Source organism: Pan paniscus, chromosome 4, assembly GCF_029289425.2.
Source record: "Pan paniscus chromosome 4, NHGRI_mPanPan1-v2.0_pri, whole genome shotgun sequence".
NCBI classification, from domain to species: domain Eukaryota; kingdom Metazoa; phylum Chordata; class Mammalia; order Primates; family Hominidae; genus Pan; species Pan paniscus.
In genome coordinates this window covers 60,027,118-60,048,127 of record NC_073253.2, presented here as the reverse complement: position 1 = coordinate 60,048,127, position 21,010 = coordinate 60,027,118, and the positions used below count along the sequence as shown (strand labels likewise).

Genomic DNA, 21,010 nt, shown 5'->3' with positions numbered 1-21,010 from the left:
CTACTGTGCCTGGCCTATACTGGTTTTAAACTCTCTAGTAAAAAAAGTATGGTCTTGCTCCAGTTAATAGGATGCCAAGAAAGCCTGAATGGACAGCAAAATTTTGTAGGACCTTTTCCATGATTGTTACAAAAAGAGTGGGACTTTCCTTGTCTATGTCCTAGCACCTTTCTTTAATCACTAGAGTAGATAGACCTATTGTATGAACATGTCACATTAGGGGAAAATATTTGCATTGAAATTTTTCTCAGTGATATGGTGGGGCCCGCTGACATAGGGCTGGCAATAGCTGATTGTGTGCATTCTCCTTCCAACTCCGGGTACACGGATGTCAAATTGTACAAGTCATGAACGTGGCCATGGTTTGAGTATTTACACCACAGAAGCCTGCGAGTACAACAAATCAGGACTTTTTTTCTTTTTAAAGGGACACATTTAGGCTGGGCACGGTGGCTCACGCCTGTAATCCCAGCACTTTGGGAGGCAGAGGTGGGCGGATCATGAGGTCAGGAGATTGAGACCATCCTGGCTAACACGGTGAAACCCCGTCTCTACTAAAAGATACAAAAAAATTAGCAGGGCGTGGTGGTGGGCGCCTGTAGTCCCAGCTCCTCGGGAGGCTGAGGCAGGAGAATGGCGTGAACCCGGGAGGCGGAGCTTGCAGTGAGCCGAGATCGCACCACTGCACTCCAGCCTGGGCGACAGAGGGAGCCTCCATCTCAAAACAAACAAACAAACAAACAAAAAAAGTCACATTTACCATCACACTACTGAGTGTATACATCTTGTATATGTATTTGCAAAAGGGCCCTCCAGCTTTGCTGCCTTCATTACAGAGGCTCATGAAGCCAGCTTAACTGGGTAACCTTCACCAAAGTCAGAGAAAGCCATGCCCACGCCATGGCTCCAGGACAGGGTCTGGAGATAAAGTGGCAGGGCATCATTAAGATTCTTTAGAGTGCATTCTTGGCAGCTTGTTCAAAGAAAGGTTAGTCTAGAGAGCAGCACCAGCTGTTCCTCTTTTCATTGCAGGATTTTGAAATCCTTAGAAAGGTACTAAATATGTCATTAAAGGCAGAAATAAATGATACAAATAAAAAACCAACTTGCCACAGTCCCCAAAATATTATAACACAGAATGGATATTATTCACTTTTTACTGAGTGCTTAACAAGGACCTGAAAATGATGACTTGATGTTAACCAATATCACAATATTACTTTGGGGATGCGTATTTATTTCAAAAAGATGGTAAGTACAAAAGTATAGTTCTCATAAGATGCTTCTTTCTTAAGGATACTAAAGTTCAGTGCAGCCTACCTGAATAATTGAAAACCAGACAAATAATTGCAGGTAATCACCTGTGATTGAGCCTTGCTCTTACTATAAGTCATCTTCCCCAGTCAGTAACCCCCGACATGTATAGAATTTTATTTGTTGTGACAATAATTGTGTAGAAACCCAGTCTTCCAATGCACGGGAGAACTTAGTATGTCCCAGAATAGCCAAATAAAATGATCCCATTAGCTTTGGTGGTAGGACCTAGGATCTGAAAAACATTCTTGTTTTTGCTTAATCTGATTACCAAGAAGTACAGAGCAAACATGTCTGTTTTTATTTAAATTATTATTTTTGGTATGCCTTAGGGGCTTGTTTTATTCTTCTATCCAAAGAGCTTACTTCTAGATAACCACTATGAGAGGCACAGTTATGTATGGGTGCTTCTTGTCTTCAGGGACTAATGAAAGACATCCAGTATTCCCATATCTGTACCCTTCTCTACTCCAGTTATTCTATCAGGCCCTCTACAGCCTGAGGGATTCCTGCATCCAGGCCTTTGCTCCAACTACTGCTTCCAACCCTAGGTGCCTCCATCCACAGGTGGGAAGGATCAGCCTGTAAATACTCTCTCATCTTTTAAGACCAAGCTGATGTCCTCCTATCACCTCAAGGGGATCGCTTATGATATAGGAGCAACTTTTGAATTATATAGAAGGGGTCTTAGTAGCAGAGGCCATTGTTGGTTGCCTCCTCATCACCCAGGCACCATAAATTCCCTGTAAATAAAGTTTTATTAGAACTCAGCATGCTCATTTACTTAAGTATTATCTATGGCTGCTTTCATGCTACAGTGGCAAAGTTGAGTAATTGCCACAGAGATGGTATGTCCCACACGGCCTAGAATATTTACTACCTAGCCCTTTACAGAAAATAAAAAGTCAACCCCTGGCCTAAAGCATTCTGTAGCCTTCTGCTTTGTCTAGCAGGGAGGCCCAAGGAGTGCTTGGGAGGAGCCTGGGGCATCAGGCTTTCTGTGCCTCAGTTTGACCTCAAATTGCTAGACTTCTTCTTCCCTGCTTTAGCTCACACTTTAGTGGGACAGAGGATTTGGGCTTTCCAACTTGGCTGGGCTCCAGTTACGACTTCGGATGCTTTGAATTGTAGTCAAGCAGGCAGTGGGGTCATCTCTCATTAAAGAAAGCCGTATTTTATTTCCTCTCTGTGTTTAGCCTGTGTTTCTTTCATGTATGTAGAGACTTGCTAAGACCACAAGAACAAGCCAGGGCACAGGAAGTTTTCTTACCAACTCCCTTAGTACTACTCCCCATTAGGCAAGTGGTCAGTGACCTGTCAGTTTGAGGTTTTTGGTGCCCTTGAGGATGGCTTTTGGTGCACAGCAATACTAGTTATTGTTACTCTGCAGTTTTGAAAAGGAATATACAGTTTGTTAAATTTACACCACCTGAAGCCTAGCTTTTCCTGAAATTTTTATGTTACACTTAAAAATTTTAATATTCTATCTACATATCTTTTCAATTTTAACAATTACATGTATGGTGCCTTTGAATACTCTTTAGGTGCATTTATAAACTAAGTTCATTTTTAACCTCATTTTATAATTCCATTTATAAGTTTAAAATATTCAGTTTTCTTTTTAAGCATTTCAACTGTTTAACAATCAAAACATCCCCAAGTGGTTGAGAATCTTAAAATTTTTTTCCATGAATTTTATAAATTAAATGACTCTCAAGTTCTGGTACATTCTAAATGAGAATCACAAAGAGAATCTATCAGTTTGATCTATGTGTAACATATACTTTAAATGAAAGTATTAATATTGTGGGGTTAATTATTTTATCATTTTAATTTTACTTTTTAATGTTTTTTTTTGAGACAGAGTCTTGCTCTGTCACCCAGGCTGGAGTGCAATGGCACCATGTCAGCTTGCTGCAACCTCCACCTCCCAGGTTCAAGTGATTCTCGTGCCTCAGCCAACCGAGTAGCTGGGCTTATAGGTGTGCACTGCCACGTCCCGCTAATTTTGGTATTTTTGGTAGAGACAGTGTTTTGCCATGTTGGCTAGGCTGGTCTTGAACTCCTGACCTCAAGTGATCTGCCTGCCTTGGCCTCCCAAAGTGCTGGGATTACAGGCGTGAGCCACCACGCCCAGCCTATTTAATCATTTTTATACTCTTAATGTTAAATCTTCCAGGGTAAAAAGACTTTTCATTAAGGAAACAATTTGCCATCCCAAATGAAAGGGGTTATAATTCCATGTAACTTGAGGTTCCCATCTAATTGAACTTGTGTTGGTTTCCCTTTATTTATTTATTTATTTTTTCTTTCTTTTGAGACAGAATCTCACTCTGTCGCCCAGGCTGTATTGCCATGGCACGATCTCGGCTCACTGCAAGCTCCACCTCCCGGGTTGTTCACGCCATTCTCCTGCCTCAGCCTCCAGAGCAGCTGGGACTACAGGCGCCCGCCACCACGCCTGGCTAATTTTTTGTATTTTTAGTAGAGACGGGGTTTCACTGTGTTAGCCAGGATGTTCTTGATCTCCTGAACTCGTGATCCACCTGCCTTGGCCTTCCAAAGTTCTGGGATTACAGGTGTGAGCCACCACGCCCAGCCCAAACTTGGGTTGCTTTTCAATCAAAATTTTTGGAGATACTCATTGACAAGTTAAGCCCTTTCAAAAAATAGTTGTTGTGACAACTCTTAGAAAACTTCGGTCTTCAAAGGGGGTTGTTTGCTCCTGGATACAAGTTATCACTACCTACTTCACTGTCTACTCACACAGATGGATACTCCCACCTAAGATTCTAGATAATTTCTTCCACTGCTTGGTTGGACTTTACGTTTCTTTAGCACATGTTTTACTATCTTTCCATCTTGCTCTACAGATATTCCATTTTCTTTTACTGATAATTTGTGTAGTATAAAATTCATCCTTTGAAAGCATACGATTCAGTTGCTTTTAGTATATTCATAGGGTTGTGCAACAATCATCACCATCTAATTCCAGAACATTTCTGTCATCTAGAGAGAAACACCTGAACCATTAATAGTCATCCCCCAATTACGCTTTCCTTCAGCCTTTAGCAACCACTACTCTACTTTGTTTCTTCATGGATTTGCCTATTCTGAACATTTCATATAGATCAAGTCATGTAATATGTGGTCTTTTGTGTCTAGCTTCTTTCACTTAACACAGTGTTTTCAATGGTCATCCACATTGTAGTATGTATCAGTACTTCATCCCTTTTTATGGCTGAATAATATTCCACTGTGTGGATATATCCCATTTTGTTTATCCATTTATTGGTCGGGTTCTACTTTTTGGCTACTATAAATAATGCTGCTTTTTATGAGCAGTTTTGTGTAAACACATGTTTTCATTTCTTTTGGGTATATATCTAGGGATGGAATTCCTGGGTTATGTGTTAAATCTATGTTGTCAAATGCTTTTCCTGCATTTGACATGATCTATTAACATGACTGTATGATTTTTATCTTATAGTATATTAATATAATGTGTTACGCTGATTTTTGTATGTTGAAACAACTTTATATCTTGAGATAAACTATGCTTGATTATCATATATATAATTCTCTTTTATATGTTGCTGGATTAATTTGTTAGTACAGTTGATCCTTGAACAACATGGGGGTTGGGGTGCTGACTGCCACACAGTTGAAAATCCATGTATAACTTTTAAGTCCCCCAAAACTTAACTACTAATAGCCTACTGTTGACTGGAAGCCTTGCCAATTAACATATATTTTGTATATTATATGCACATTATATTATTACAATAAGATAAGCTAGAGAAAATAAAATGTCATTAATAAGATAATAAGGAAGATAAAATATATTTACTATTTATTAAGTGAAAGGGGATCATTATAAACTTCTTCACTGTCTTCATGTTGAGCAGGCTGAGGAGGAGGAAGAAGAGAGGTTGGTCTTGCTATCTCACAGGTGGCAGAGGCAGAAGAAAATCTGCATATAAGTGGACCCATACAGTTCAAACCCATGTTGTTCAAGAGTCAAATATATTGGTTGAGAGATTTTTGCATCTATATTCACAAGGAATATTGGTCTTTAACTTTTTTTGTAATGTCTTTGGTTTTAGTATCATAGTAATCTTGGTTTTGTGGCATGAGTTGAGAAGTGTTCCCTCCTCTTCTATTTTTTGGAATGGTTTGAGAATTGGTGTAAATTCTTTAAACGTTTGGTAGAATTCAGCAGTGAAGCAAGGGTCCTGGGCTTTTCTGATGGGAAGGGTAATTCAATGTTTTTACTTGTTATAGGTCTAATTTTGATTTCTATTACTTCTTGAGTCAATTTCAGTAGTTTGCACCCTTCTAGGAATTTGTACATTTAATCTAGTTTATCTAGTTATTTGGCAAACATTTTTTTAATTGTATTCCTTCATAGTCCTTTATATTTCTTTTTTTTGGTTTGGGTTCCCCCCGCTGCCCCCCCTACCCCCGACAGACCTCACTCTGTTGCCCAGGCTGGAGTATAGTGACACTATCATGGCTCACTGTAGCCTCAACCTTCCAGGCTCAGGTGGTCCTCCCACCTCAGCCTCCTGAGTAGCAAGGACCACAGGCGTGTACCACCATGCCTGGCTAATTTTTGTATTTTTTTGTAGAGATGGGATTTCATCATGCTGCCCAGGCTGGTCTCGAACTCCTGGGCTCAAGCAATCCTCCTCTCTTGGCCTACCAAACTGCTGGGATTACAGGCATGAGCCACTGTACCCAGCCCCTTTTTATTTCTGCAAGGTTGGTAGTTGTGTCTCTTCTTTCATCCCTAATTTTAGAAATTTAAGTTTCCCTCATTTTTGCTTTGTTAGTTGATTAAATATTTGTCAAATTGGCTGGGCGTCTTGGCTCACACCTGTAATCCCAGCACTTTGGGAGGCTGAGGCGGGTGGATAGCCTGAGGTCAGAAGTTTGAGACCAGCCTGGCCAACATGGTGAAACCCCATCTCTACTAAAAATACAAAAAATTAGCCAGGCGTGGTGGTGCACACATGTAATCCCAGCTACTCGGGAGGCTGGGGCAGGAGAATCGCTTGAACCTGGGAGGCAGAGATTGCAGTAAGCTGGGATCATGCCACTGCAGTCCAGCCTGTGTAACAGAGTGAGACTCTATCACAAAAAAAAAAAAAAAAAAAAAAAAAAGATTTGTCAATTTTATTGGTCTTTCAAAAAAACTAACTTTTGGTATTATTGATTTTCTCTATTGTTTTCCTAATCTCTATTTCATTTATTTCTAGTGTAATCTTTATTATATTCTTTCTTCTGTCTGTTTTGGTTTAGTTTGCTCTTTTTTCTCCTACTTTCCTAAGGATGAACAAACATTTAATTTTAATGGCATTTTAAGAGCATTCTGTTGGATCTCACCCCCATATATATTATTATGTTTCAATTTCTAGCTTTTTTGATTGATTCAAGTAAATGAAGTTCTATATTCTTTTCCTTGCTTTCTTATCTAGCATGGTTATACCTCTTATACGTGTTAAAAATAAAATTCAGTTGGATTATGTCTCTCTCACATTTTGATTGTTTCTGTATTCACAAGAGTTAATGACATATTCCAAGTTACGACAAGAAAAAATGTAAACGATCTGTTTTTCAATCAGCGAATAGGATTTCTAATCTTACAAGTCAGGGACAGAAGAGTCCTCCTTACTTTTTTCCTCCCTACATCTATTTATCCAATTCTACATTGCGGAGTTCACTTGTAGCAACCACTTCTAGTAACAAATTATGAGTAACTGAATGTTAATGTTTGGTAGAATTAACTCAGCAACCCCTTCTAGTACCAAATTATCAGTAACTGAAGAGGCCTGTGGTTGACAGAAACAGAATGCCCAACTTAAACTGGCCTAAAGAGATGAAGAGGATTTATTTGTTTATAAAACTGAAATATCCCCTGCTAGTGTGTGCCCACTGGATTCAGAGGTTCATAAGGTAATCAAAGCTGAGGTTTGGTTTCTAGGTAGTCTCCGCAGGATACAAATGCTGAAAGATAGCTGATACATGAAGAAATAGCCAAGAAAACTGCAGGAAAAATAGGTGTGATTGAACCACAAACCCCTGAATCAAGCTATGCCAAAGGCCTGCAATCTATGAACTTTTTAGTTATAGGAACCATTATACTCTGCTTATAACAAGCATTATAAATAATTATTGTATAAATTAATGGGTTAGGCTATCAAGACTCAATGCAGATGAAGCATCTCCACAAGTCTCTGGTGAACTCCATTTTCAGTTACAGCATAATCCAGATTTGGATAATTATTCCCTATTTTTTTCATGTGTATGAGTCCTCAGTTCCTTGAGGGCACAGACAATGAAAAAAATTTGTGTTATCTAGTATTCTCAATATAATGTGAGACACAAAGAGGATACTTATTTGAAAAAAATAGATTTAAATAGCTGAGCTACAATGAAAAAGACAACAAAATATGTACTATATTTCATTCCATGTTAAAATGTTAGTAAAAGAAGAAAATTGAATATTGGAGAGAAGTTACCAGTCTTCCCAATTAATCAAGCCATGGTTTCATGAAGGAGGTGGGATTTTACATGAAGAGTTTCAAAACTGTAGATATAATTGGTTCAAATGATTACACATATGCCTACGGGCAGCTGCAATGAATCGTGTTGCAAACAGAAAAGTAAACAACCTATCCTGGAAAAGAGAACCACTCCAGAAATCTCAAGACCCACATAGGACACTCATGTTTTGAGCTATTCCTTTAATCTGTGTCCAAACAAAGCATCTAATTCTTATTTCAGAGAATGGAAAGCTCTGACATATGCAAAAAGAGAAGCATCAGTACACTTGTCTTTGCATGCAGGTGCAAGCAACAGACTTCTCAATACCATACATAACATAGTCATTAATTACAGAGGCAGCCAGGTTCAAGAGCACATCATGTTCTCTTCCTTTTTCTCCTCTCCTCCTTTCCTTCCTTTCTGTCAATCATTTCCACTCCACTCTTTCAAAAGAGCATTCATTTTTGGTGTCAAGCACTTTTAGGGTATTCTACTTGATTTTTTATCTTCTGTATTTGGGGTAATATTCAGTTATGATTTTCCTTCCTTTCAAGAAACCAAATATTATAAGTAGGAAGAAACCTATTCAATGAAAACCTTTCTCCTGGCAATAGAATAAGGTTGTTTAAAGAGTCCTACCTATATGTCTGTAAGCTAACAAAGTATGTACTAGACAGGAAAGGGAGTTAATGAGTGAAAGCCCCAAACACATATTGGAGACAACCAATTAGCTTGTCTGAAACACAGGCTTGTAAAGCTATCAGTATCTTATAAAATGGTCTGCTACACACGAGTAAAATGTTGTTTAAATGGCTTGCTTAACTAGATGCATTCACCATGAAATTGATTCTTTTAAGTTTTTTTTTAAACTTAATACCCATTAAGTGTGCATATTGAAATGGCTAGGTGGGTGGGAGGGTGGGTGCACATCCTGATATTACAAAGTGCAGGTTGAAGATATGAGTTCCATATTTTATGAGGTTAAAGAGTATATGAAAAAGAAAAACAACTCATGATTACCAACAATTGTGTCTGCCTCAGTAACTGAAATGTTTCAACACAGTTGGATTATTCCTCCTTTGCCTTGCTAAAAGCTTAGACTGGGATGGCTAGATGTGCTCTGAGGACATTCCAGTGCTGAGAATTTATGCTTTTGTGTTACAGAAAACACGGTTTTCCTACCATAGCCTTTGATTCTGCAAAATAGCATGAGAGGAAGAAGCCCCTGAGCCTGGTATTTTTCAAATCCAACATTTGCCTCAGAGTGAACATCAAATTTCATCCCTCTAAGACTTTACAAAACATTTGAGGTAACTTAACGTTAGCTGACAAATGAACAATTCCTGATTCTATTTCACATTCTCAATTTTCTTAAAAGTCTACTGTATCTTTTAAAATGAGTTTTTGGCCACACCTCACATTCAACTTTTTCTGTTATACGAGGCTGCGTGCCACAAATACACGTCAAACGATTGCTACCTGATCAGACAACCAGGAGAACGTGATTTGATTTTGTCAAGTCTAGCTATTCTCCCTGCTTATCCAATATTGGCACCCCTTGTGCACTTTATTAAACTACTGTCAATTGGCCAACTCAAGGGATTCTCTGACTCAACAAAATATTAGGGAGAATATATTTAGTCAATGGTTAAAGACTGTTAAAGGCACAAATATCTTTTAAAAACAGTTTATACACACAAGGTTATTTGGCTTTTGTAATGGAATATATGTCCCCTGTCTCAATCTTGCAGCTGTCGGGTATGAAAAAACAACAGCAGTAGTAACAAATCAAAATGTTAATATATGGAACCCAAATAAACATGTTTAATATTGGCCTTGTGGTACTATGGCAGCACTCTGTCCTAACAACGACAACATTTAGATGCTGGAGCAGATTCAAATTCTTGGGCCATAAACAGGAGACAGACAAATATGGCAAGCCACGCATTACTCAGTCACCAATGGAGGGTGCCAATGGCCCTGTCCAGATGCAGAGATATTCAAGGGATGTGCCTGTCAGCAGTTTGTCCTCTAGCTACAGCAAGAAGCCACCATGGAAACACCAGAAGGAAAAGAAAAAACAGGAAAGCATGGAGAACTAGGGGAAAGAGGGGCAGGGAGCTGAGGCAGAAAAAGCTGACAGCCGCCTCAATAGCACATCTGAGCAAGGGCAACAGGTAACAAATGGGCTTGTAACCAGGTGCCATGTCAGTCACGGGAAGGGAATTTCTTTCCCTGCTGGCAATACAGTCAGGAGCCTAATATCCTGGCAACTGAGAAATATGAGCTTGGAAAGAGGCTTGTAGGCCGTCTAAAGAAAAGCTAAGTGGTAATCCGTACTGAGGAATTTTAGCCAAAAAATCCCACACAGGACTAGTTGAGCTCAGTACAAAGCCTGTGAAAGACATGTCTCAAGAACATTCTAATCAGACATAAAGAGAACACCAGAAATAAAGGTTCCAAAAGCCATTGACTGGGATTTACCACAGCATTGGGAGTGTAGCCTTGGGTCGTAATTGTCATCCATGACTAGTTGAAAACACTAGTTCTAAACCAGGGAAAGGAAAAGGCAACTGTACCTTCCCACGGGACATTTGATAATGTTTGGGGATTGTTTTGGTTGTCATAACAGGGGGTGGGGAAGCAGAGCAGGTGGTTACTACCAGCATCTAGTGGGTAGAGGCCAGGGAGATGTGGCTAACATCCTCCAATGCATAGGGCAGCTTCCCCTCTCACCTCAACAAAACATTATGTAGACCAAAAGGTCAATAATGCCAAGATTGAAAAACCTTGCTCTGAACTGATCTTCTAAGGCAAAAGTCAGAGAACAAACCCCTGTTAATGATTCAATCCACAGTAGCAGCACAAACCATCAGACTCACTCCCTGGAACCAGGAGATTTAGAAAGTGGACTGGGAGGGTAGACCAGGAGCTACGTCCAGGAGCATCACAGGTCGACAGCTCCTATTCTCTGTGCTTCTTTCTGGCTCAAAATGAATAATCAACAGATCTTGGGGGGCCAAGTCAGTACACCAAATTGGGCTGAAACAAGTGTGCCAAGGAAGTAGCCACCTTTCACTCAGTCTACACAGTCACTGTTTTGGGCTCTGGGGATACAAAGGTGAATATAACAAGTCCCGGCCCTTATGGAGCTTACATGGTAGACAGCGATACTGACAGATATCAAGTAACTAAGTAAAGTCGGGTAGGAATAAGTGACATGAAGGAAAAGAAAGTACCACAGCAATAATAACATTTGCTATATAACTGATCTAAAGGAGGGACAGAAGGCAATATATGGGTTAAATATAAAGCAGCCATAGATAAGGACAAATCTATAGTTGGGTTCAAAACAATAGCACATAGAGCTATGATAAAAGCTCTACTGATTAGTCTCCACCTAATCACCTTGGATCAACTGACTCTTCATTGTCCTCGTACAAGACAAATGATTGATGTTGCCTACCCAGTGAATGTTCATGACCAGTGGACACACCACCCTGAATGATGGTAATTACCCAGTGGATGCTGACAACTGGTGAGCACTCCTAGGCTGCTTCACAGCTCTCAAGATGGCAATCATATTTATTATTAAGTAGTATAATTAAATGTGACACCAACAGATAAAATATGAACTTGAGAATTTCTATTCCTATGAAAAACTAAATGGAATGAGTTCAAAGAACTTAATAATTAAGGTGAGTCACTAAAACCAAACTGCTGTTGGATTGGATTTAGATAAGATAACTACAAAGGATTGAGAGGGAAAGACGCAGATTGCTTCCCAAGTATCTTTAACTTATAGTTCCATTTTAAAGAAACAGAAGCTGAAAAATCATAGGTAATGGCTGCTTAATGAGACAAATATAAAACACAACTCTGATTAGTGGCCACATATTCAGATAAAAGGCCTTGGCCCAACATGAAAAGATTAGTACCATTGGTATGTTTAAATTAAAATAAATTATTTATTTCTAGTTCCTTTTTTTTTTTTTTTTTGAGACAGAGTCTCACCCAGGCTGGAGTGCAGTGGCACAGTTTCAGCTTACTGCAGCCTCTGCCTCCCGGGTTCAAGCTATTCTCTGCCTCATCCTCCCGAGTAGCTGGGATTACAGGCGCCTGCCACCATGCCCACCTAATTTTTGTATTTTTAGTAGAGATGGGGTTTTGCCATGTTGGCCAGGCTGGTCTCGAACTCCTGACCTCAGATGATCTGACCACCTCAGCCTCCCAAAGTGCTAGGATTACAGGTGTGAACCACCAGCGCCTGGCCTTTTAGCCAGTTCTTGATTAACTGTTCAACTACCAGTTCAGATCAGGCCAGATGAGTGGGCTTTTAACTACACGTTCTGCTCTAAATTTCCAGTCACACTTTTCATCATGTCTGAATCAAAAGCATTCTCAGAGGGGAAGTCATTAACACCCACTTCAGTCTGAAGTTTAGAGTGTTACATAAAAGCATGTCCACTGTCAGAATCAATACTAGTGTCTATCACCTCAAATCCTTTTTTGTGAGAGTCGAGTATAAATAAATAAAATTAAAATACTCAAACCCACGCTCATGTGCACACCCCCACACCCCTACAGCTTCCTGTAGAAATATTCATCTCTATGAAAGCATATTATGGTTATAACTGAAAACCCTGTTATTAAATATAATATTAGTTAAAATATTAAACATAATGTTATTCTGAATGTATTTGTAAAATATTTTCTAAATAGAACTTATTCCAATTTTCTAGACCCAGAACAGAAACAGAATTCTATTATAAAGTATACCCACCAAGAAAATGTCCTGAGCTTTTCTTAGCCCATGCCCTGATTACAATCTTCCACACTACATTTCTTTAGAGAGCAGGTAATCTTAGTGCTTTGCAGAATAGTCCTATTTTACCTTGAAATTATCATCTGTTTCTTTCCCACCCTTACCAAATTCATTTTTCCTTTGGTAAAATGCCAATTCCAGAAAAGCACTTAAAAACAAAAATCATATAATTCCAATGCCTGACAAATGATAGCCTGTACCAATGATCTATTTTTAACTAGAAGGTAAGTGTTAATAACAAAACAATACTAAATGATACATGTAAATGGCATTTGCCTCTATGTGTCTACAAACTTACTTTTAGTTCCTGATACCCTGTCACATTTAGCATAAGGACACTTATACGTCAGAGTCCTTGAAATAGGGTTTGTAAATTTTAGGTGCCTAGTCACAGCATCTAATCTTTCACTGAAAAAAAGGAAAAGATGTGGCTCTAGAGAAATCAGTATTTCAGAAACAAATTCTTGCCTGTTTGACTGTAGCTTCTCATCTATCCATACAACACATGTAACCTGCACACTTTTTAGCAAGTCAATTATAGTTTTCATAAAACATACGGAAATGCTGAAATCTCTTGCAGCTGCTGAAATACTTGAATTCTGACATCTTACATGAAGTCATGGACACCAAATATGTAGTAACCTACTTACAGGTTGAACTGCTTTTTGGCACCATGAGAAGGGGCAACCTTCTATCAAACTGATTTGATAAATCTGTAAATGTGTCTGGTAGGTTGCAGGGCTTGGATCAGTAACAAAAAGCATTGTACTATGGGATGGGGGTTTGACAGGTTCCAGCATGACCACTGGCCCTGTACATCACCAAGATATGGTTTACCTCCTACAAAACCTGGGGAAAGAGAAAAAAATGGAAGCAATTAAGAGGTACAACATAATGGGGGGAAGTTCTGCACATGAGGTGGAGGTGGAAGTAAACTGAAGTAACTATTCTCTTTCTTGTTCCTCTCACTTTCTCACAAAGTATGTTATTAAGCAAAGGGCTTATTCAAAGCACTAAAAGACATAATATATTAACTAACACTCATGGAGGAATTGAAAAGAGTTCCCTAAATGAGCAAATCACTCTATCCTTATAGGCAAGGCTGAATTTGCAATGGCTTGCATAACTATCTTAATGGTTTTTATGAAATATTATAAATTAGACTTACAGTTTAGATTTAAGAAATTCATTTGTGCTGCATCATAGATGTTTAAAAATATTCCTATATCTGCACAAAGCATAAAAAGCTCTCTGGAAAATCATGAAACCCTTGCACACTCAATATTCCTCCCCACACCAGTCCTTCCCATCTGCCAGCTGGGTTTCATTTTAAGAATTTCACACTGAATATAAAGTGCTATTTTGACCATGTGGCTCCAGAAATGTGAATTTATAGTTTTTTTCAGCTTGTATGCAGGTGATTGACAGAGAGGGGATTAACCAACTGGATGCGATGAAGCTGCTGCCTCTTCCTTCAGGTTACTTTAAGTTTCCATGCAAGGATGGCGATCCTTGCATGGTTTCATTGAGGCTAGCAAGAAGTACAACTTCCTAGCAGGGGACTTACTTTTCATTTAACTACTACATGGCCACCATACCTTGAAACTATTTTCTCCATGTTACTATTCCTCCCACATTCCATCTATTTTCCCATCTGTAAAATGGGAATACTGAAGTTAGCTTTCTTAGACATACCTTGTGGTGATATCCTACTGATACATGACACATATCTATAGTTACTGGTCTTCGGGTTTAAGAGTCAAGATTTTGACAAATGTGTAGATGAGCTTGTGTGTATTTGGTTTTCTTGGGTGGGGGCACACTAGAGGGAATGGGCATGGAGAAGAAGGTTGAAAGGTTGGCTTAAGAGTTCCTTTATATATACATATATATATATATATATATTTTTTTTTTTTTTTTTTTTTTTTTTTTGAGACGGATTCTTACTCTGTCATCCAGGCTGGAGTGCAGTGGCGCAATCTCAGCTCACTGCAAGCTCCGCCTCCTGGGTTCACGCCATTCTCCTGCCTCAGCCTCCCGAGTAGCTGAGACTACAGGCGCCCACCACCATGCCCTGCTAATTTTTGTATTTTTAGTAGAGACGGGGTTTCACCTTGCTAGCCAGGATTGTCTCGATCTCCTGACTTCGTGATCTGCCTGCCTCAGCCTCCCAAAGTGCTAGGATTACAGGCGTGAGCCACAGCGCCCAGCCGAGTTCCTTAATATATTCTTACTCTCTGTGTGAGCAATGCCTAATAACTGAAATATGGAAGAGACCCTCTACAGGCAGTATTTCAGATACTGCTTTGGGCATCTAGAAATGTTTCAGATACGATTGCTATTTAAGATTGCCACATAAAGCAGTCCTATTTTTTCAACAGTTAACTATCTTGTTTCAGACTTCTCATCCTCAAGCATCATCACAGGCACAAAAATGATGTCATAACTATAGACAATAGTCCCCCTTTACATGCAGTTTCGCTTTCCATGGTTTCATTTTCCTTGCTACCATATAAAAAGATATTTTGAAAAACAGAAAGAGAGACCACATTTGTTTTCATTACAGTATGTTGTTACAATTATTTTATCATTAGTTACTATTGTTAATCTCTTACTGTGCCTAATTTATAAATTAAACTTTATCATAGGCATGTATATATAGGAAAAAAATATAGTATCTATAGCAGGCCTTCTGTATCCATGGGTTCCACATCTGTGGATTCAATCAACTGTGGATTGAAAATACTCAAAAAAAAAAATTGCACACGTACTGAACATGTAATGAACTTTTTTCCTCATCATTATTCCCTAAACAATAGAGCATGACTAGTTATGCAGCATTTACATTATATTAGGTATTATAAGGAGTCAAGAAATAATTTAAATATATAGGAGGATATGCATAGGTAATATGCGAATACTACACCATTTTCTTTCATTGACTCAGATTTTGTTATTTCAGAAAGGTCTCAGAACAAATGCCCCATGGATACTGAGGGACAACTGTAAATGGTTTGGTACTATCTATAGTTTCAGGCATCCACAGGAGGCCTTGGAATGTATCCTCCGTCAATAAGGGGTGATCCACTTGTATTCAGATTTTCAAAATGTTTCTTTTTTGCAACTTTAGGGTCATGCAGTTCCTGGGATTCTGTACACTCACTAAATGCACAGGAAATAATACTACAAACGACATGACTTCCCTATTTGACAAAAGATCAATGAAAGGATATTCGAGCATTGACTTTTGAGAAGGGTGTGTAGGATATATTCAGATTTGATACTGTGACACTGGAGCTAGTCTCAAAATTAATAAGCATATACACAAAAGTTGACATCAGATGGAAGATGACATCATTTGAAAAATACATGCTTATCATATCCCATCAAGTTTGGTCCTGTTCAGAACAGGAAAAGTTCCATTCATAGGTGGAGTCTTCAGCTTCTAAATTATTCGGGAGAGTAATAACAATGTTTCCCCTCCCTTCCCTCAAGACAGAGCAAACAAACAAGTACACTATAGAAAATCAATTATAATTAGGGGAAAATTTCTCCTGCTTGCCAGCAAAAATAAATATGGCTCCACTGAAAAAAATCACTAATATTATACATTGAAGTTTTAGACATATGCTCTGAATAATTAAGAAAATTATTTGAGCACAGAAAAAGGTATGGAAGAAGCCACATCAAACTGATAACACTGGATAATAACCTTGGGGATTAAAGAGGGAAAAGATTATTAACTTTTATATATCTTTATGTATTTCTGAATAATTGGACTTAAAACAATAAGTGACTACAGTTTTTGTATTTTAAAAAAACTAATAAAATAAAAACATACAGGTTGGGCATGGTGGCTCACGCCAGTAATCCCAGCACTTAGGGAGGCCGAGGTGGGCGGATCACCTGAGGTCAGGAGTTCGAGACCAGCCTGACCAACGTGGAGAAACCCAGTCTCTACTAAAAATACAAAATTAGCTGGGCGTGGTGGTGCATGTCTCTAATGCCAGCTACTCAAGAGGCTGAGGCAGGAGAATCTCTTGAACCTGGTAGGCGGAGGCTGTGGTGAGCCAAAATCACGCCATTGCAGTCCAGCCTGGGCAACAAGAGTGAAACTCCATCTCAAAAAGAAAAATAATAATAAAATAAAACAAAAACATAAAAACATACACATGAACACATCAAAAAGAGAATTTAAGGAAATAAAAATACACTGTATGCAGAGACACATCCAAGAAGGTAACCTGGCTCACAGTAGAAGCTCGACAAACATGAGTTATATGAATGTGAAGCACACAATAGCTGACAATATAAACATTCTCCTCATCTAATAGTATCTACTCATGTGCCGCAGATAAATATAGTTGCTTTTTAACCATCATAGTTAAGAAATATGGATTTTTATCTTATCTAAGCACTTTGGGGATTTAAATTTTAAGTCAATATAATTTATAAGAGTTTGTCTGTTTCTGGAAGGTGAGCAACCTTTCAGGCAGGCCAGAAGACCCTCAGGATTCTTAACTTTCACAATGAAAATCCAACAACTGCCCACAGGGCTGCAATGTTTATATGTGGATTTTCCAGAATTAGTGGTACCAGCTCTTCAGGCCCGGACAGGAAATGAAATCTCCAACTCCCTGCTCTTTATCAGATCTCCTGGGAGAAGTAATCTTTAGAGAAGATCATTGAAAGGGCCAGATCATCCATCTTCCTCTACAGGATGTCTAATGCTATCCTTGAATGAAGTTCAAGTATACCCTGCTGAAGGCTACCAAATCACTTTATGGCATTTCAATACTAGGGTCTCAACATTACTTAATGCCACCGTAAGAAAAGGCCACAAGAAATTCAAAACTACGCTTACTATAACAGTGTTGTGAATTACTCATTAGATCACTCAATGTCTTCTATAGAAAACATCTTCTTAGAATTATGGTCTTAAATGACAAGTTAATGGGTGGAGCACACCAACACGGCACATGTGTACCTATGTGACAAACCTGCACGTTATGCACATGTACCCTAGAACTTAAAGTATAAAAAAAAAAAAAATATATATATATATATATAAAGAAAACGTCTTCTTAGAATTATGCTCGAACAGCTTTTATTTTCCCTATGGAAGACACATTCTCCTTCTTTTCCATAATGAGAAATAATATGTCACAGATCATGATTCCCCTGCCCTTTCGTTTTTCAAAAACCCAGAGCAACAAACATGAAACTCAATTGGAAAAGTGATTCGACCAATTGGAGTAGGGTTGAGCATTATCATAGTTGCCTTCTCTTTGTTCTGATCTTCTTGTATTTCAATATTTTATTATTACTATTTTCATGTGAGTCACTTTAAATAATTTGTAGACAGAAGCAGTGGACTACATAGACAAAATAAAAATAAAGTAATATCTCCATCTGGAGTTGAACAATAACATTCAATTATCTCTTTCCTTGGCATAACTGCTTAACAGAATACACCAAGCTTCATTGAAAGCCACCAATATTCGATCATTCTTACTATTTTGAGGACTTCTTAATTTTACCATGGAGTGTGGACTCCAGTTTTATCAGAATTGTCTTGGTATGAGAAGCTTCAACTGAAGTTCACTCATTTAAAACATTTTAAGAATATCACAGTAAGAAGAAATTCTTCAGTAGGTCAAGTCCCTTACAGCAAAATCCAAGGGACTGTTCAATTGTTTTACTCTATAAAATGAATGATGCTTACAACATCATTTTTTCAGAATCCTTCCTTCTTTCCTTTGTCCTTTCTTTCCTTCTCTCCCTCATTCCTTCTCTCCCTCATTCCTTCTCTCCCTCATTCCTTCCCCCATGACTGTGATATTTTCAGGTGATAGGATTTTAACTGTACCGTCCAGTTCTTACTATCTTATAGATCAGATGTTAGATGTCATCTGACATTTTTTTAATTGTTTGTTTCTCCAAAGTACCTTTAACTTTTTTTTCAATAGGCTTTTGGGGGACAGGTGGTGTTTGGTCACATGAATAAGTTCTCTAGTGGTGACTTCTGAGATTTCAGTGCACCCATCACCTGGGCAGTGTACACTGTACCCAACGTGTAGTCTTTTATCCCTTGCCACCCACCACCCTTTCCCCCAAGACCCCAAGTCTAATATGTCATTCTTATACTTTTGTGTTCTCATAGCTTGGCTCCCACATATGAGTGAGAACATATGGTCATCTGGCATTTTTAATGCCACATGATCAAATCCAACAACACTCTCCAAAATAATCTTTCAGGGTAGTGATGGTGGAATCTAAAAACAGTAAAGTTAAGGTGTCTTTAGCCATAGGATTCTGGCCAAACTGTGAGATAAATAAAATCTGCCTTTATTTCTTTTTCACCTTCCTTTCCAAGAATTCCTTCCAGCAATCCGAAGTCTCTATATACCTTACTATGTGTCAGACTTTTTTTTTTTTAATGGAATACTTTATGAATTTGCATGTCATCCTTCCACAGGAGCCACGCTAATCTCTGTATCATTCCAATTTTAGTATATGTGTTGCCAAAGTGAGCACCACACACTCTTTTAAGATCAAAAATATATACATTAACTCATTAATCCTCACGTCAGTCCGTTGAGGAAAGTACTATTATTATTCCATTTTTCGAAGCTAGGACACCAAAGCTTAGACAGGTTAAAGAATATGTCCAAGCTATGGGGGCAAGACACAATGGTGGTGGTCTGGCCCAAGAGCCTGTGTACAGTGGAAATATGCTGCTTGTTAGTTAGTATGCTGCATGCTGAGCTAGTACTAACAACAAAAAAGCGGTTTTGAATGAAAAATCAGTGATTAATAACACGAAGTGAAATCCAACAGTATGTAACTTTAGGTACTTATAATAGGGTTGGGATGAGATTTGTTGCAATGCCTCCTGAAGTCCCTTAAAATTCAGTCCACATCAGCAGCTACTCCTTGAGAGTACTGCAAGTAGAACAAAGCATTTCAAACCACAGAATCCTTTCAATGTTTTTATATTTCTCCACCATAATCTTGCAGCACCCCCTCCTCCAAAGGGCAGCACTGAATGCACAGCACATGACACATTGATATGATCAAGGTTGATTGGTGGCTTCCCACATATCATGTGAGGTCGCCAAGAGATTAAAGATTGCTAGAGTATTGTGGAACCCTCAGTGATCTGAATTCAACTTATCCATTCATTCATTCAACAGATACTCAACAGGAACCTACTACATGCCAGATACTCTTCTAGAGACTAAAGATAGAGCGGTGAACAAAGCTGAATAATCCCAAACTTCTAGCTACTTACATTCTAATGAAGAGAGACTAAATAAATGTGATAAACCAGTAAAATAGTATGTAGCATGTTAGACAATGGCATAAAGTACTAGGAAGATGAAGCAGGAAGATGCATGGGAAGTCTACAGTTCAAAACAGGGTGGTCAGGCCAGGCATGCTGGCTCACGCCTGTAATCCCAGCACTTTCAGAGGCTGACGCAGGAAGGTCACTTGAGGCCAGACTTCAAGACCAGACTGGGCAACAGAGTGAGACCCCGTCTCTACAAAAAATTTTTTAAAAATTAGCCAGGCATGGTAGCATGCATCTGGAGTCTCAGCTACTTGGGAGGCTGAGGTGGGAGGATTGCTTGAGCCCAAGAGCGCAGGGTTGCAGTGAGCCAAGGCTGCACCACTGCATTTCCCCATGGGCAACAGAGTGATATTCTGTCTCAACAAAACAAAACAAAGCAGGGTTGTCATCTCTCAATACTCACAGATCCTATCCCCTTAACTTTCTAGCCAAACTGAGTTTAGTCACTCCTTGAACTCACCTTGCCCTTCCCAAATATGAACTCTTTGCCCAAAACATTTCTTTCTCCTAGAAGGCCCTCTGTCCTGTTTCTTGTGAGTGGTAGTTTAGCTAGTTAACTGGACTGAAGCCAAAACTACCTTTGTTGAAATCCCCTTTTTATTACTTACTAACTGTTTGGCTTTGGGTAAGTCCCTTGACTGCTCTAGGCCATAGTTTTCTAATTTGGAAAATGGGTATAATAATAATGACAAGAACAATAATACCTATATCACAAGGTTCATTGTGAGGCTCAATTGAATTAGAATACTAAAGTGTTCAGAATAGTACCTGGCACTATTCTACTACTACTATGACCTCAACTAAATTTCTATCTGTGCTTAAGACCCAATTCAAATGCTACTTCTCAATTTCTAATCACGATAGCTGAAGGTGAGATTTTCCTTCTCTGAGATCCTGTAGTCCCTTGGTTTTATCACTCTAATGGTATTTAACCTGTATCATTGCAAGTATTCACGCTATCTTGAAGT

General features: G+C 38.8%; 1 protein-coding gene and 1 non-coding gene across 3 annotated transcripts in view; both read right to left on the bottom strand.

The window, feature by feature from the left end:
* ARL15 (ADP ribosylation factor like GTPase 15) overlaps window positions 1-21,010 on the bottom strand; it is a 431,830-nt gene that overhangs the window by 8,925 nt on the left and 401,895 nt on the right. The window lies entirely within an intron of this gene.
* On the bottom strand, window positions 19,122-19,225 carry LOC112439924 (U6 spliceosomal RNA). The gene has a single exon (XR_003028147.2). It is a non-coding gene; the product is annotated as a U6 spliceosomal RNA (small nuclear RNA).